At 41.8% G+C, this 17,839-nt stretch overlaps 1 protein-coding gene and 1 pseudogene across 3 annotated transcripts in view; both read left to right on the forward strand.

The window, feature by feature from the left end:
- The first annotated feature begins 1,641 nt into the window (after positions 1-1,641).
- LOC121490175 (up-regulator of cell proliferation) overlaps positions 1,642-17,839 on the forward strand; it is a 51,351-nt gene continuing 35,153 nt past the window's right edge. For all 3 annotated transcript variants that reach the window (XM_041753901.1, XM_041753902.1, XM_041753906.1), the window contains exon 1: positions 1,642-2,239. The gene's annotated coding sequence lies outside the window, so the exon portion shown is untranslated. The remainder of the gene's footprint in view (positions 2,240-17,839) is intronic.
- Positions 6,857-10,434, forward strand: LOC121488723 (annotated as a pseudogene).

The raw sequence follows: 17,839 nt of genomic DNA on the forward strand, positions 1-17,839 counted from the left end.
ACAGCTCAGGCAAGGCACTAATCATTCCCAGCCTCCTGTCCCACAGGTTTGTGTAGAAAGTTAAACGAGATGATACATGTTTAGCAAGTGCCTGGCATGTTCCAAGCACTCAGTATGAGTTAACTGCCATTGATACTGCAAATTCCTCATAAAGTGAATAAATGCCTGGATGAGCACTGTTGTGCAGTGAGCTTACATTTGATTGCCAGAAATGGAATTACAGGGTCTCTATGGGTATGACTCATTTTTTTATAAGTAGTTCTCCAAAAAGGAACGTTTTTGGCAAATTATTCTCTAAAAGGGATCATCTGTCACCCTAGGACTCCAAAGCAGGTGAGTCACAAGTTGCGATCTGCGTTATAAAAAGTTGTGGCTGCAACGTGGCTGGAGCGGGAGGCCCTGTAGACTTGGCTCAAGTTAATGCCTCTGTGGGATGGACACGAAAGCAGGAGCAGGACTTAGATGGCAGGGCAGAAGTTAGGACCCATGGGACTTGAGGACTGCACGCCACCCCCACCCCATCCCCCACGCGTGAAAGTAAGAGGGAGGGGCCGCCTGGGCAGCTAGGGGGCGGTGGCGTCATTGCCTAAGGACCCGCACATGGGCACATGGTGCGGGCGGTTAGCAGGGCTGATTTGAACTTGCAGTTTGGAACACGCAGGCTGATAAGATCTGTAAACGGGGAACTGGTTGGAATCAGTTTGGACGTGAGGACGACGTGGGACCCACAGATCCAGGTCGTGGAAGTCACGGGGCGATTGGGAACTTCCCTGAAAGAAAGCCTTAGAGGAAGACAGCAGAGCTGTCTTTGCGGGGGTGTGCCCTGACCACGGAAGGCCTCGCTCCGTGACTGCACGTCGGGGTCAAGGAGGCGACCGCTCAGGTGCTTTGGAGGGGTAACCTAGCGTTGAGTTACGGGTGCTCCTTCACGACACAGGGAGCGGCCACGTTTGACGCTGCGAGAGAAGCGAGGTACAGAGTACAGCACAACTAGTTTTCGGCAGGTGGCCGATCTGGACATGCCTCCTCCTACCGTCGGGCAGGCTCCGGACGCTGGCGATCTCACGAGGACTCCCGGCTAGCCGCCGTGACCCAGGCCCGCCAACCCGTGCCCATCCCCGGCCACCGCCACCCGCCGCCGTCCCTGCTCCGCCCCCAGGGCTGCCCGCGCTGGGGAGCGTGCGAGTCCCTTTCTGCACCGGCAAATTCCCACGTGACGTGTCCCCGGGCCCCAGCTCCAATCTCCAGGCCTCTGGCAGCGCTGCAGAGACCTCGACGAGGGCGAGCGCTCCTGGCTCGGGGACTTCCCCCCCGACCCCCGGGCCGCCCCGCACCCCTGGGGACTCCTGGGCAGGACCCCAGGCTCCGCCGGCGAGAGGCCCCACCCACCGCCCACCTGCCCCCGCCCCCTGACTCCCGCCTACCAGGCCCCACCCCCGGTTTCCCCGCCCACCGACCCCACATGGCCCCGCCTTCCGCCCTCCAGGTCCCGCCCACCTGGCCCACCTGGCCCCGCCTTCCAGGCCCTCGCCCTTCTGACCGCAGGCCCCCTAGGCCCCGCCCCCACGTGACGCGAGCCTCACGTGACGCGGGTGCTGCGCCTGCCCTTTTAAGGCGGCTCCGCGGCGGCTGCGCGGGGTCCTTTCAGGGTGTCCGCCTGCGGAGTGGCCTAGTGCGCGTGCGCGGCGCGGGGCACCGTGGGGCCGGGGCCGACGAGCGGGGCGCGACCTGCGGGGGGGCAGCGGCCGGGGGGGCTCCGTCCGCCGCGTGGGGCAGCCCCGAGGGCCGTGCTTCTCGGCTGTGCTCTGTAGTTACTGCGGCCCGCGCGCTCGCCGGCGGCCGTGGGCCTGGGGGCACAGGGCCTGGAGCCCCCGGGGCGGGGGATGCGGACGGCCCCCGGGCCCCCAGCTTCGCTCCTGCAGGCGGGGCTCCACCTGCGAGCGGCCTCTCGGGGGCGTGGCCCCCAGCAGCGCGCACCCTTCCCGGAGCTCCTCCCGGACGCCCCACGGCATCCGCCGCCGGCCGGGGCGCTCCGGAATCCAGCGTGCTCCAGCCCGGCCGGCCGTCCGCGGCCCCGCAGCGCCCCGCGACCTTCGTGCCCCCGTCCCTGCCCTGGAGCAGAGCCGTCACCCGGCGCCCCGCAGCGGCCCTCTCCGGCTCATCCCACCGACCACACGGTCCTGAGGGTTCCTAGTCACACATTTGTGTAAGACCAGAACGTCCACGACCTGTCCGAATGGTGAGTTTGCTCATGATCTCAATGCCGAAATTTCAGCAGAGGATTTACATCACTTTGTATAATTGGGAAAAAGAAAAGAAACAGTTGTGTCGAGTAGCAGATGCAGAGAAATCCATGTCTACCCCTTGTTGGTAATGTGGTGCACAGGATTTTAGACGCTTTACATAAATTTGTACACATAGTTTTTTATTTTACTATTTTGTGCATGGTCTTTTTATTTTGATCGTTTTCTGTCTTGTACAGCCTTCGATGTGCACAGGTGTTGCAAATGTAGTGAAAGACTTAATGGATAAGTTGGGCTTCATAAAAATCTAAAACTTTTTTATCGCAAATAGCATCATCAGAAAGCAAAAAGGCAACCCACAGAATAAGAGAAAATATTTTTGAAGCTCATATTCGATCAGGGTCTAGTATTCAGAACATGTAAGAACTCTTATAACTCTATAAAAAAGATGAACGAGAGACTGGGCAAAGGATTGGAATACACATTTCCTTGAAAATAAAGAAATGACCGATAGGCATGTACAGCAAAAAAAGCTGTGTATCATGAGAGAAATGTAGAGTTGCAGCTGCAGTGAGATAGCACTTTCACACCCTCTAGGATGGCTCTGGTCAAAAGAACAGACAGGAACAAATGTTGGAGAGGATGTGGAGAGGTTGGAACCCTCCTACCATCCTGGTAGGAGTGTAAGCTGGTGCTACTGCTTCGGAAAACAGTTTGGCAATTCCTTAAAAAGTTAAACATAGAATTATGATCTAGCAATTCTTTTCTGAGGTGTATATGCAGGATGAATTAAAGGAAATAAGTAATGCCCACGTAGAAACTGTTACACAGATGTTTGTAATAGCATTGTTCACACTAGCCCAAAGGTCAAAACAACCCAAATGTTGAAGGGATAAACAAAATGTGATACATCCACACTACGGAATACTTTTGGCAATAAAAAGGAATGAAGTACTGTTGTGTGCTACAACGTGGGTATATTAGATTGCCAGGGTTGCTGTGACAAAGCACCACAAACTGGGCAGCTGAACAGAATTTATTGTCTCACAGTTTTGGAGGCAAGGAGTCTAAAACCAAGGCATTGGCAGGATTGGTTCCTTCTTAGGACTCCTCTAGCTTCTGGTAGCCTCAGGCATTCTTGGCCTCAAGGTGGTATTCTCCTGTGTCTTCACATTGTCTTCCCTCTACCTGAGTCTCTGTGTCCAAATTTTTCCTTCCTAGGAGTCCATTAGCTTAGGGCCCACTCTACAGACCTCATCATACCTTGACATCTGCAGAGACCCAATTTTCAAATAAGTCACATTCACAGGAACTGGGGTTAGGACTTCCATCTTTTGTGGGGAGATACAATTCAAGACAACAATGGATGAACCTTGGAAACGTGGTAAATGAAAGAGACCATTCACAAGAGACTACCTACTGGACGGTGCCACTACATCAAGTGTCCAGAACAGACAGCTCTGTAGAGAAAGCAGATTAGTGGTTGCTCAGGGTTGAGGGAGGGGGAATAGAGAGTGATTGCTAGAATGTATATAAATTATATGTAGGTGGGTGGTGAATTGTAGGTCTGTAAAGCTGCTTAAAATACAGTAACAACAATACACAGTTCTTGTATAAGCATCCAGCTTCCCTTAATGTTAGCATATTACATAACTAATATTATTCTAATACAGTTAGCGAATCCAGAAAATTAACATCTGTACAGAACAATTAGCTGATTTACAGACTTCATTCAAATTTCATCTCTTGTCTAATATTGTTTGATAGGATAAATGCAACATGACATTTGTTTATTCTGTCTCCTAACCTTCTGCAGAAATTCTAGTCTATTTTTGTCTTCTGATGACCTTCTTATTTTTGAAAACTATAGTAAAGTTATTTTGTAGAATGTCCCTCAGTTTGGATTTTCTGATTGGTAAGATTCAGGTTATACATTTCTGGAAAGACTACTGAAGAAGTGATGCTGTGTCCTCAGTGTGTTACATCAGAGGGTACATGACATTGATAAGTGTTACTACTAATTTAAGTCTGATCAGTTTGTTAGGCTGATATTTTAACTAAAGTTAATTTTTTTTCTTTTTAAATTAACAAGTAGTTTGTGGGGAGAAATGCTGAGACTGTGTGGAAGTTTATTTACCTACTTCCATCCACTAATTTTAGATTACAGTCTTGCCTACAGCAGTTATTATTGTGGTGTTTACCTATGCTTTTATTTCTAGTTCTCTTTCTACGTTTACTAAGTGGAATGCTGCTGTAAGGAAGAGCTGTCTTTTCTCCTCCGGTTTTACTATTTATTTACTTATTATTTTCTAAATGCTTTTTTAAATTTTAAAGTAATTCCTACACCCAGCATGGGGCTTAAACTCATGACCCTGAGATCAAGAGTTGTATGCTTCACTGACTGAGCCAGCCAGGCACCCCTTTTGTCCCCAGTGTTTAAATTTATGTTTTTAGATTTTTGTTTATATCAGTATGGACTCATAGATTTTTATTCTATTGGCTTCACCCGTTAGTGTCATTATGTTGCTCAAAATGTCCCTGATTTGGCCATTGAGAGCTTGTTGTAGGGAGTTGGTAAATGGCCCCTAACAAGTCCCACCTCCTGGTATTCAGGCCCGTGTGTAATCTCCTCTCCTTGAGTGTGAGCCGGATTTAGTGATGTTTCTAATGAACAGGAAAGGTGATGGGATGTCATTTCTGAGATTAGGGTAAAAAAAAAGACTGGAAAATTTAAAAAAAAAAAAAAAAAAAAAAAAAGGGATCCCTGGGTGGCGCAGCGGTTTGGCGCCTGCCTTTGGCCCAGGGCGCGATCCTGGAGACCCGGGATCGAATCCCACGTCGGGCTCCCGGTGCATGGAGCCTGCTTCTCCCTCTGCCTGTGTCTCTGCCTCTCTCTCTCTCTCTCTCTGTATGACTATCATAAATAAATAATAATAAAAAAAATTAAAAAAAAAAAAAAAAAAAAAAGACTGGTTTCCATCTTGGGCAACCTCTCTTGCTGTCTCCTCTTGCTTCCTTGCTTCCTCACTCTGACGGAAGTCAGCTGCCATATTGTGCGGTGCCCTATGGACAGGCCCCTGTGCGAAGGAACTGAGAGAGGCCTTTTGGCAACAGCTAGTGAAAAACTAAGCCCCTTGGTCCAGGACCCTCCTCCCCCAAGATCATCCTATAACCTCACTACTATCCAATGTTGTACTGGATGTTCTAGCCATTTCTATAAAGGAGGAAAAGAAATAAAATGCAGACATTGGGGACACCTGGGTAGCACAGTGGTTGAGCATCTGCCTTTGGCTCAGGGCATGATCCCGAGGTTTGGGATTGAGTCCCATGTCGGGTTCCCTGTGGGGTGTCTGCTTCTCAACCTTTGCCTATGTCTCTGTCTCTCTCTGTGTGTCTCTCATGAGTAAATAAATAAAATCTTTAAAAAAATGCAGACAGTGGAAATAAATGTTTGTATTCACAGAAGACATGCTTGTCTGTATAGGAAATCTGAGGGAGATTACAAAAAGCTTCTATTAGCACTTTACAGAACTATTTTTACAGTTTACAGAACTGTTAATATTAACACTTCATCTGTTATGGATGCAAAATCATATAAAGACATTAATTGTATTTCTAAGTGCTAGGAACAAACGATCAGAAATTGAAAAAACCTTTTAATGCCATATACATTAAATGCTTCTAAATAAAATCGAGAAGAGATTTGGAAGACTTTTACACTGAAAACTACCAAACATTGCTCAGAGAAATTAAAGATCAAAGTAATGGCAAGATAGACTGTGTTCATGAGTTGGAAGACTTAATGTTGTTCAGATACCAGTTGTTCCTAAGTTAGTATATTCAGTGCAATCAAAATCAAAGTCCTAGCTGGGGCGCCTGGGTGGCTCAGTGGGTTAAGTGTCTGCCTTTGGCTCAAGTTGTGATCCCAGGACCCCCACAAAAACCCAGTCATCTATAAATTAGGGAGTGGATTCTAGCAGATACTGAATCTGCTGGTGCCATCATCTTGGACTTCGCAACCTCTGGAACTGTGAGAAATAAATCTGTTGTTTATAAGCTCCCCAGTCTATGGTACTCTGTTATGGCAACAGAACGAACTAAGATGTGCACCAGACCAATTCAATGGAGAATGGCTGTGGAACAATTAGGTAGCCATATGCGTAAAGAATAACCTCAACTTTACCTCACATAAAAATGGACCATAAACCTAATTATTAAATTAGAACCATAAAACTTGGGGTGCCTGGGTGGCTCAGTGGTTGAGTGCCTGCCTTCGGCTCAGGGCATGATCCCAGAGTCCTGGGAACGAATCCCACATCGGGCTCCCTGCAGGGAGCCTGCTTCTCCCTCTGCCTGTGTCTGCCTCTTTTTCTCTCTCTCTCATGAATAGATAAATTAAATATAAAAAAAAATAACTATAAAACTTCTAGAAAAAAGCCAGAAAATCTTTGTGACCTTGGGTTTAACAAAGGTTTTAACTATAACTTAGGTATGAGCTATAAAAAGAAAAAAAAAAAAATCATTAAATTGGGCTTTATCAAACCGTAAGAAAACTCTGAAATGTGGAGAGAAGATGGCAGATTTGGGAAGGGATCTTGGGATCTGAAAATGACATGACGGTGAGTTCTCTTTGCTCAATATATCCCGGATTTGGTGCTGGGGAACCCAACAACCTGGAAATACCAATAATAGTCAGGTGGGATGGGGAAGCCCCAACAGAAGCCTGTTCTCTTTCACCCAAGGACCAGAAAAGGGGCAATTTAGCAAGTCAGAAAACTCATAGTCAATAACTGCTTTACTATAGCCAAACACCATGGAACAAAATGGGGCCCCATCCACATTAGCAAAGGTTAGGTGGGGAGACTGGCCTTTGATGATAGCCATGTTGTAAAGAGGCAATCCTCTTTCCTTCCTGGGGTGATGTCCGAGAAGGCCCGGAGGAGCTGGGATTGTCCCCCAGTGACGAGACCTTTTCTCTCTCACAGGTCTGTGAAGGCCACATGGGGAGCAGTTTTAAGGCATTCCTCATTCCTCACCCTCTGGATTGGTGTTTTCTAGAGAAATTGGGGTAGGAGTGGGAAAAGGGAGATATATTTATTATAAGATGCTGGCTTATGGGGTTATGCAGGCTGGGAAATCCCATGATTTCCATGATTTCCCATACCCAGGAGAGCTGCTGGTGTGATTTGAAGGTCTGAGTGCTGGAGAACTGATGGTGTGGATTTCAGTCTGAAGGCCTTAGAACCAGGAGCACTGAATGTAGAAGATTGATGCCTTAGTACAAGCATTTAGGCAGAAAGCCAATTTAACTTTCCTCTACTTTTTTGTTCTGTTCAGGCCCTCAACAGATTGGATATATTACCATGCACACTGGGGAGGATCATCTGTTTTATTCAGTCCATCCATTCAAAGACTAATCTCCTCTGGAAACACCCTTATAAACGCATGCAGAAATAATCTTTTTTTTTTTTTTTAAAGATTTTATTTATTTACTCATGAGAGACACAGAGAGGCAGAGACACAGGCAGAGTGAGAAGCAGGCTCCAACCAGGGAGCCCGACGTGGGACTCCATCCCGGGTCTCCAGGATCACAGAAATAATCTTTAACCAGCTACCTGGGCATCTTGTAGCCCAGTCAAGTTGACATACAATTTTTTTTTTTTTTTTTGACATACAAAATTAACCATCACATTCTTGCAGCCAGAAGGGTGAACTTTCATCTTCACTTGGCTGTAATAAGGTAAGGTCTTCCTTCTTTTGCTTCAGTAATGTTAGAGGAGGCTGGAAATGCAAGATTTAAATAGGACCCAGAGTCTCATAACAGGATTCCTAAAATGTCCAGGGTACATTTGAAAATCACTCATCATAGCAAGAACCAGGATTATCTCAATGAGTAAGATAAGACAATTATCAGATTCCAAAGCAGAAATGCCACAGAGGGTGAAGGTATCTGACAGATTTTATTTATTTTTTTGTTTTTATTTTTTAAAATTTCTATTTATTTATGATAGTCACACACAGAGAGAGAGGCAGAGACACAGGCAGAGGGAGAAGCAGGCTCCATGCACCGGGAGCCCGACATGGGATTCAATCCCGGGTCTCTAGGATCGCGCCCCGGGCCAAAGGCAGGCGCTAAACTGTTGCGCCACCCAGGGATCCCAGGTATCTGACAGATTTTAAAGCAGGCATCATAAATGTACTTTGAGGAACAATTAGGAAAATGCTTGAAACAAAAAAACTATAAAGTCTTAGCAAAGAAATACAAAACATAATGAACAAATGGAAATTTTTGAATGGAAAAATACAATAAAGGAAATAATAAACTCACTAGATAGACTCAACAGTGGAATGGAGATGATAGAGGAAAGGATCGGTGAAATTAAAGATTAAACAATAGAAATTAACTAACAGCAACAATGAAAAAAAATAGATTGGGGGAAAAATGGAGCCCCAGGGACCTGTGGGACAAATGATCTAACATTGCATTTCATCTGAGTCCCCAAGAGTGACAAGAAAGAAGTTGGAGCTGAAAAAGTATTTGAATAAACAGCTGGAAAAAAAGAAGATCCCCCAAATTGGCAAGACATAAACCTAAAGATTCAAGGAACTAAATTAATCCCAAATACGATATACCTCAATAAAGACTATGCCAAGATGCATCATAGTCAAAATTCTGAAAACCAAAGACAAAATATCTTGAAAAAATAATATATGTTACTGTGCGGTAGTGTCTAAGAAGGCGGCTGTGGTGGGGGCTGAGACAGTGACGCAGGAAACAAAAGATAGATTTTTTGAAAGGACTGCTTGTCTACAGCAAAACCAATTTTAGTCGATTTTATGCTGACTCTGTGCAAAGCTTTGAACCGGCGTCCTTCAGTCTACCTGCCCACCTGGGAGTACCCATCTGAACAGATCATCGGGACAGCAAAGACAAACATCCTTTTAGGCCACCTACATTAGCAATGGGACAAAAAGAACGTGGCCAAGAAGAGAGACCAGGAGCACATGGACTTTGAGGGTAAGAGCTCTGCACTCCCCCACCGAAGGTTGCACCGACAGACAGCCCACACGTGCACAAGGACACTTAAGACTCTTACTGCTCACTGGCACCTCCTGTCTTGTCTGCTCCTCGCCCGCCCACCTTGTGTAAGCGCCCCCCACCCTGTACCCACCTGCCCACCCACACGACCATCCATACCACTTCCAACCTCATAGGAGCCATGTATTTATTTCCCTTGAGTTTTTATTTATGCTGTAAAAATGTACCAAGCGATGGTTAAAGGGGATGTCAGACCCAGGTGTGTGATGTTGGTAGATACTTTTTAAAAAACATTGTTATTCAGAACCCCTTTACCCCTCCCCTCATACCCCAGTTCTCCTCCAGAAAAAGCAGAGCGTGTCTGCAGGGGTCTAGAGCCCGGGCCTTGATGTGGCCCAGCAGCATGGATGGGAGCCCCTCTCCCTGCTCCTACTCTCCAGTCCGGGCCTTAAAGTCTCCTGGCTTTGCTCTGAATGTGAGCCAGGGGGAGAAGTCGGCATTTCTGGATCTTTCTCTTAAGTCATTTTATCATGGACTAGTGTCTACCCCAATAAAAGGATCTTTCTGGGAAAAAAAAAAAAAAAAAAAGGAAAGAAAGAAAGAAAAGAATATGTGGAAAACAATCCAAATTACAGCAGAATTATTACCAGAAACAAGGAGGCCAGAAGAAAGTGGCATGGCATTTTCAAGTGTGAAAACAACTGTAACTCAGAATTCTCTAGTGAAAATTTTCTTCTGGAATAAAGTAGAAACCAAGACTATCTCCGATGAAGGAAAGCGAAGATTTGTCACCAGCAGATCTACCCATAAAAAAAAAGAAAAGAAAAAAAGAAAAAGCTAAAGGAGCTCTTTCAGTTGGAAAGGAAATAACAGCGGGAATTTTGAAACATCAGGAAGGGATCTAGAACAATAGAGACAAAATGGATTTTTTTCTCTTGTTAAGTTTTCTAAACTATATTTGATGCTTCAGGCAAAAATTGTAACATTGTCTGATATGGATCTCAAAGCATGCAGGGGGAATCTTTAGGACAACTGACATTTATTTATTTATTTATTTATTTATTTATTAATTAAATGGTGGTTTTTTTTTTTAATTTTTTTTTTTTTATTTATTTATGTATGATAGTTACAGAGAGAGAGACAGAGACACAGGCAGAGGGAGAAGCAGGCTCCATGCACCGGGAGCCCGATGTGGGATTCGATCCCGGGTCTCCAGGATCGTGCCCTGGGCCAAAGGCAGGAGCTAAACCGCTGCGCCACCCAGGGATCCCGACAACTGACTTTTAAATGACAGAGGGTAAAGGAACTTAAAGGATTGGATTTTTTTTTTTTTTTTAACATTTCATGGGAACTGGTAAAATGTCAAAATCAGAGTGCTGTGAAAAGTTATGTGTATGTAATATAAAACCTAGAGAGCAATCACTAAATATTTATTGAAAGAGATAACTTCAAAAGCACTACTGATAGAACAAAATGGAATTCTAATGAAGGGTACAAGGAAGGCAGAAAAAGAAAACAGACAAATGAAGAACAGAGGAAAGAAACAAAACAAAATGAAACAAAAACTCCACAGAAGTCCAAGTATGTCGATAATTACATTAAATGTAAAAATATGCCAATTAAAAGAGAGGGGCAGAGTGGATAAAAATATATAGTTCCCATAAGAAAACTCAGTTCAAAAGTAATGGTATAGGTAGGTTGAAAGTGAAAAGGTGGAAAAAGATATGCAATACAGACACTAATAATAAGAAGGCAGTAGTATTAATGTCAGGTAGATGCCAGAGCAAAGAAAATTACAGGAACAGAAGAGGAGCATTTCATTTTTTTGTTTTTTAACTTTTTTAAAATTTTTTATTTATTTATTTATGATAGTCACACAGAGAGAGAGGCAGAGACACAGGCAGAGGGAGAAGCAGGCTCCATGCACCGGGAGCCCGACGTGGGATTCGATCCCGGGTCTCCAGGATCACGCCCTGGGCTAAAGGCAGGTGCTAAACCGCTGCGCCACCCAGGGATCCCAAGAGGAGCATTTCATAATGATAAAAAGGGTCAGGCTATCCAGACATAGCCATCCTAAGTTTGCACAAAACAACAGAGCTGCAACATATGTAAAGCAAAAATAGAACTGAGAGGAGAAATAGACTAACCGATGATTATATTGGAGCCATCTACACCCCTCTTCCACCAATTGATTAAACTACCCAGAAAATCAGCAAGGTACCATCAATCAACAGGATCCAACACACATAATACAATAACAGCAGAATAGGCATTCTTTTCAAGTTCTCATGGACAGTTTACCAGGACAGACTATTTACCACAATAGGGCCATAAAATAAGCTTCAACATATTGAAAGTAATTGAAATTGTACTGTGTATGTTCTCACCACAATGGAATCAAACTGGAAATCAGTAACAGAAAGATAACAGGAAAACCTTGGAACAATTGGAAACTAAATGACAATTTGCTAACTAATCTGTGGGTTAAAGAAGACGATGTCTCAAAGCATAATAAAAACAATTTATTGAACTGAATGAAAATGAAAGCAAAACATACCAAAATATGTGGGCTATAGCAAATGTAGTGTTAACAGGAGATTTTATAGTGTCAAATTCTTATATTAGAAAAGAGGGAAAGTCTCAGGAAAATAATCTAGCCTTTCAGTTTAAGATCCTATAAAAAGAAGAACAAGATAAACCTAGAGGTGCAGAAGGAAGATGAGAAGAAATCAGTGAAATTAAAAAGATGAAAACAATAGAAAAAATAAAAGATGGTTCTTTAAAAAAAATCAGTATTGGCAAACCTTTGATAAAATAAAGAAAAAAGATGATGCAAATTATCAGGAATGAAATGAGCTATCACCTCATAGACATCAAAAGTATAATAAGGAAATACAACTATACATATATAAATTTGACAAATGGACTAATTTCTAGAAGTCATCCAATATGAAAGATAATTTGTATAGTTCTGTAAATATTAAAGAAATTGAATTTTTAATATTAAAATGTCCAAACAAGCATCAAATGTTTTCAGTGGAGAATTCCACCAAATATTACAGAGCAAATTCTAAACATCTAACAGAAAAAGGAAAAGGAGGGATTTCCCAACTGATTTTATGAGGCCAGGATTCTACTGATACCAGAACCATACAAAGACCATTCAAAAAAGGAAAATGGCAAAATAATATAGCTCATGAATTCAGATGCAGAAGTCCTCAGTGAAACATTAGTAAGTGGAATTCAGTGATAGAAAAAGAGTGATGAGATTTGAGGAAGATAAGAGTAGAAAGCACCAGAAATCTGTCTTCTGCTTAGACAGTTGTCTTGGCAGAATCTGATTGATTTAATTATGTTGGAACTCTGTGTAGTTTATTCAAAGACTTGCAGCTTCCTGAAGAAGACTTGAATGGGGAAATGCAGTTAGTTTTGGTCAGTTTCAGCAGTGGTTACCTATCCCCCATCTTCAACTCAATGACAGTCAGTTATGCATTTGTTCCAGGAGCAGCTAAAAATCTAGTTGAGCCAAGGTGAGGAATAAAGACCCTGTTCTCCAAAGATCAGGACTCTGTTTTCTGCTTGCTGCTTCTGGAAGTACAGACACAGGAGCAGGCTCCGTTGGTGCACCTCTCCCATTGTTTCAAGCCCTTTGCCCTACAGCTGAAGTGGCTTCCAGGAGATTTAAGGAGCTGGCACTCCCCTCCCCCTTTATCTCTTTTCCTCATTTTGAGATTCAGACATTTAAGGACTAGGTCATTCAAAAGTGACCACATATACAAGGGAATTTAGAAAGTCATTGTGCGTGCCTAGGGAGAAGCTCAGCCTCAGAAAGACCTGGGAAGACATGAAGTTTACACCTCAGGCTGAGGTCTGGTACAGAGACACTTTATAACAATAAAACAAAGGCAAATACCCCCGCCCCCCCAAAACCCCAAAAGATAATCTTAGGGAAAGGGGAGAATCTGATTTCCAGGCTTAATACATTATTAGATTCAAACATCCAAGTTTTTAGGAAAAAAAATCACAAGACACAAGGAAACAGGAAGGCATGACATACTTTCTTTGAAAGTATTCAAAGAAAAAGACAACAGAAAATGTCCAGTGACAAAGGCCAGATGGCAAATTTTCTAGAAAATGACTTTGAAAAAACTGCCTTAAAGATGTTCAAAAAGCTAAAGGACACAGAGGAAGTCAAGAAAATGATGTATGGGCAAAGTGGAAATATCGACACATCACAAAGAAATTCTGGAGCTGAGAAGTAGAAGAACTTAAGTGAAAAATTTGCTAGAGAGATTCAAAGGCAGATTTGAGCATACAGAAGAATCAGTGAACTAGAAAAGATAATTGGAATGATCAAGTGTGAGGAAAGGAAAGAATAAAGATTGAAGAAAAATGAACAAAGCCAAGGAACCTGTGGGGGACACCTTCTAGAGGATTAGTGTGCATTATAGAAGTTCCAGAAGAAGGGAGGCAGAGAAATTATTTGAAGAAATAATGCCCGAAAACCTCCCAAATTTGAAGAAAGACTTGAATATAAACATCCAAGAACCCTAACAAACTCAAAATAAGATGAATTCAAGGAGATCCACATGGAGGCACATAAATTGTTGAAAACAAAAACACAGAGACTATTGAAAGCAGCAAGAGAGAAGTGACTCATTACCTGAAAAGGATGTTCAATAAGACTCACCAGATTCTTCACCTGAAACTTTGGAGGCCAGAAGTCAGTAGGCTAGCATATTCAAAGTGGTGAAAGAAAAAAAAAATCTGTTAGCCAAGAATGCTATGTTCACCAAAACTGTCTTTCAGAAGTGGAGAAATTAAACCCAAAGCAAGGAGAAAAAAATAGTAAAGATCAGAGATGAACAAAATATAGAATAGAAAACAAGTTTTTGAATTTTTTTCTTGAAAAGACCACCACCACCAAAAGACTAAGGAGGATTCTAGGAAGTTGGTAGAGTCAAAAGCATCAGGAATCCGTTTCCTTGTGTGGACAACATACAGTGCAGAATCATGTGATGTAACTATTTTGGAACTGTGGAGTCTGTTGAAAGCTTGCAACTTTCAGGGGAAGGCTTGGCCAGTCGGTTTTACTCGATTTCAATTCTAGGATGGTAGTAGCTATAGATTGCCAACCCCCAGCCACTTGACAGGCAGCCACGTTCCTGGTCCAGCTTGCACACACCTTGTGGGAGCCACGCAGGCAAGGAGGATTCTGTCCTCCGAATATCAGGGATCTTTCCTCTGATCCCTGATTGCTGCTTCTGACCATAGAGGTGCAGAGAGGCAGGGAGCCATCATTATTGCACCTCCCCATCGGGCTCAAGTGTCTTATAGGCTATATTAAAGGGCCAGTGCCCTTTCCTCCTTTTCATCCCTTCATTTTTTGCTGTGTGTGTGTGTGTGTGTGTGTGTGTGTGTGGAGTGGGGAACTGGGCATTAAAGACTAAGGTATTCAGAAACTCCTGCAGATATAGGGAAAATTTGAAAGTGATTGTGCGTGCCCAAGGAAAAGAAATAAGAAGATGTCAAATCTATACTTGGGCTGATCCTGGGCACAGATTGGGTATAACAATCAAAAAGAAACAAAAACAACAAAACCTAGAAAACCTTGGGGAAGGGGAAGAATCTGACTTTCAGAGTTATCACATTATTAGATTCAAATGTCCAGTGTTCAACAAAATGTCACAAGGCTAAGAGACAGGAAAGTATGGCTTATCCAAAGGAAAAAATACACAACAGAATCTGTTCCTGTAAAGACTAATTGGATGATATATTAGGCAAAGACTTTAAAATAATGGTCTTAAAGATGCTAAAAGGACTAGAGGAAGATGTGGAGAAAGTCAAGGAAACAATGTGAGAACAAAGTGCAGGTATCCATTAAGAGATGGAAAATCTAAAAAGAACCTAAAATGAAATTCTGAAGCTGAAAAGTACAATAACTGAAGTAAAATCACGAGGAGTCAAAGGCAGATTTGAGTTGGCAAAAGGTAAATCAGTACTTTAAGATAAGACGATGGAAATTATTGAGGTTCAGGATCAGAAAAAGATGGAAAATAGCAAATAACAGCCTGTGTCTATGGGAAACCATCCAAAGCATCAACATATGCACTGTGGGAGTCTCAAAGAAGAAAGAAAGGGGCAGAGAGAATATTTGATGAAATGGTGTCTGAAAGCTTCCCAGATTTGAAGAAAGACATGACTATAAACAGCCAAGAAGCTCAACAAATTCCAAGTAAGATGAACTCAAAAAGACACTCCAAGATACATTATAATCAAACTTTCAAAAGCCAAAGAAAAAGCAGCAAGAGAAAAGACAATTGTCACAAACAAGTGATCCTCAGAGATCAGCTGCAGGCTTTTTATTTTTATTTTTATTTTTTTTTAAATCAGAAACTTTGGAAGCTAGAAGACAATGGGCAGGTATATTTTAAGTGCTCAAAGGAAAAAAAAAAACCTCTCAACCAAGAATCCTATATTCAGCAAAATGGTCCTTCAAAAGTGAGGGAGAAGTCCAGACATTAGTAGATCAAACAAAAGTTGAGGGAGTTTGTGACCACTAGACCTGCCCTGCAAGAAATGCTTGAGAGAGTTCTGCAAAATGAGAGAACACTACACATTTAACCTGAAGTCATGAAGAGACATAAAGATCCCAGTAAAAATAAATACATGGACAATTATAAAAGCTGGGATTATTGTAATAGCTTGTAACTGTAGTTTTTCTTTTCTATGGGATGTATGGTACCAATGCATTTAAATGAAAAAAAAAAAACACAACAAACCCTGATTACTAATGTAATTATTACTGTAACTTTGATTTGTAACTCCAAATCATATTTTCTATATAATTTAAGAGACTAATGCATTTAAAATAGTAATTTATGTTTTGGAGTATACAATGCATAAAGATGTGATTTTGTGACATTAACAACCAAAAGGGTTGGAGGACATTGTAGAGGAACGGCTGTTTTGTATATTATTGAAATTAAGCTGCTATAAATTCAGTTTAGAATGTTACAACTTTAGGATATTAAGTGTTAATTGCCGTGGCAGCCACAAGAAAATAGCTATAGAATATACTCAAAAGGAAAGTAATAAGGAACTTAAACATTTTGCTACCAAAAAAAAAAAAAAAAATCAACTGAACACAAAAGATGATAGGATACAGGAAATGAAGGACAAAAACGCAATAGGACATATAGAAAACAAATAACACAATGACATAAGTAAGTCCCTTCATATCAGTAATTACTTTAAATGTAAATGGATTCAACTTTCCAATTAAAAAGCAGAGATTGGCAGAATGGATGAAAGCACATAATCAAACTATATGTCTGTTTACAAGAGACTTACTTGAGATCTAAAGATACAGACCACTTGAAAATGAATATAGATATTCCATGCAAATAAGTAACCAAAAGAGAGCACTAAAGACTATTCTAATTGCAGAAAAAATAGACTTTAAATCAACAAAGCTTACAAGAGAAAAGAAAGACATTACATATTAACAAACATTTTAACAGCAAGAAGATATAGTGATTATAAACATTTATGCACTAATGACAGACCATCAAAATATATGAAGCAAAAAGTGACAGAATTGAAGGGAGAAATAGTTTTACAATAACAGTGGGAGACTTCAGTACCCTACTTAAAATAATAGAACAATGAGACAGAAGACAAAGGAAAAAAGACTTAATCAATACAATAATCCAACTAGTTCTAATAGACACATACAGAGCACTCCACCTAACTACACAGCATACACCTGCTTCTAAGTGGACATGGGAAATTTTCCAGGATAGACCATATGGATGGCCATAAATTAACTCAAAAGATTTTAAGAGTTAGTTGTAATCCAAAGTGTCTTCTCCGACCACAATGGGTAAAGTTAGAAGCCAATGACAAACTAAAAAACACAAAATTGTGGACACTAAAAAACACTTTTAAACAACAGATGAAGATGAAATCACAAGGGAAATTTGAAAATACTTAGACAAATTAGAACAAAAACATGACATACAAAACTCATGGGGTGCATTGAAAGTGGTGCTAAGAGGGAAATTTATAGCTAAAAAGTCTACATTAGAAACAAGAAAGATCTCAAAACAACAAGGATTTTCAATGTGAGGAACTAGAAAAAGAATATGCTAAAGCCACAGCTAGCAAAAGGAAAGAAATAAAGATTAGAGCAGAGGTCAGTGAAATAGAGAATAGGAAAATGGCAGAGAAAATGAAACCAAAAGTTGGTTCTTTGAAATGATCAACCAAATAGACAAACTTTTAGTTAGGTGGATTAAGAGAAAAGGAAGTCTCAAGTTACTAAAATTAGAAACGAAAGTGAGGACATTAATAGTGATTCTACAGAAATAGAAGATGATTTAAGAGAGCACATGGACAATTGTATGCTGAAAAATTGGATGATCTAGATGAAATGGACAAATTTCTGGAAGCACAAAATCTGCCAAGACTAAATCATAAAGAAATAATCTAAAAAGACCTGTTATTAGTAAGGAGATTGAATCAGTAATAAAAAAAAAACTAGGGATCCCTGGGT

The sequence above is a fragment of the Vulpes lagopus genome, chromosome 4, assembly GCF_018345385.1.
Source record: "Vulpes lagopus strain Blue_001 chromosome 4, ASM1834538v1, whole genome shotgun sequence".
In the NCBI taxonomy this organism is placed as follows: domain Eukaryota; kingdom Metazoa; phylum Chordata; class Mammalia; order Carnivora; family Canidae; genus Vulpes; species Vulpes lagopus.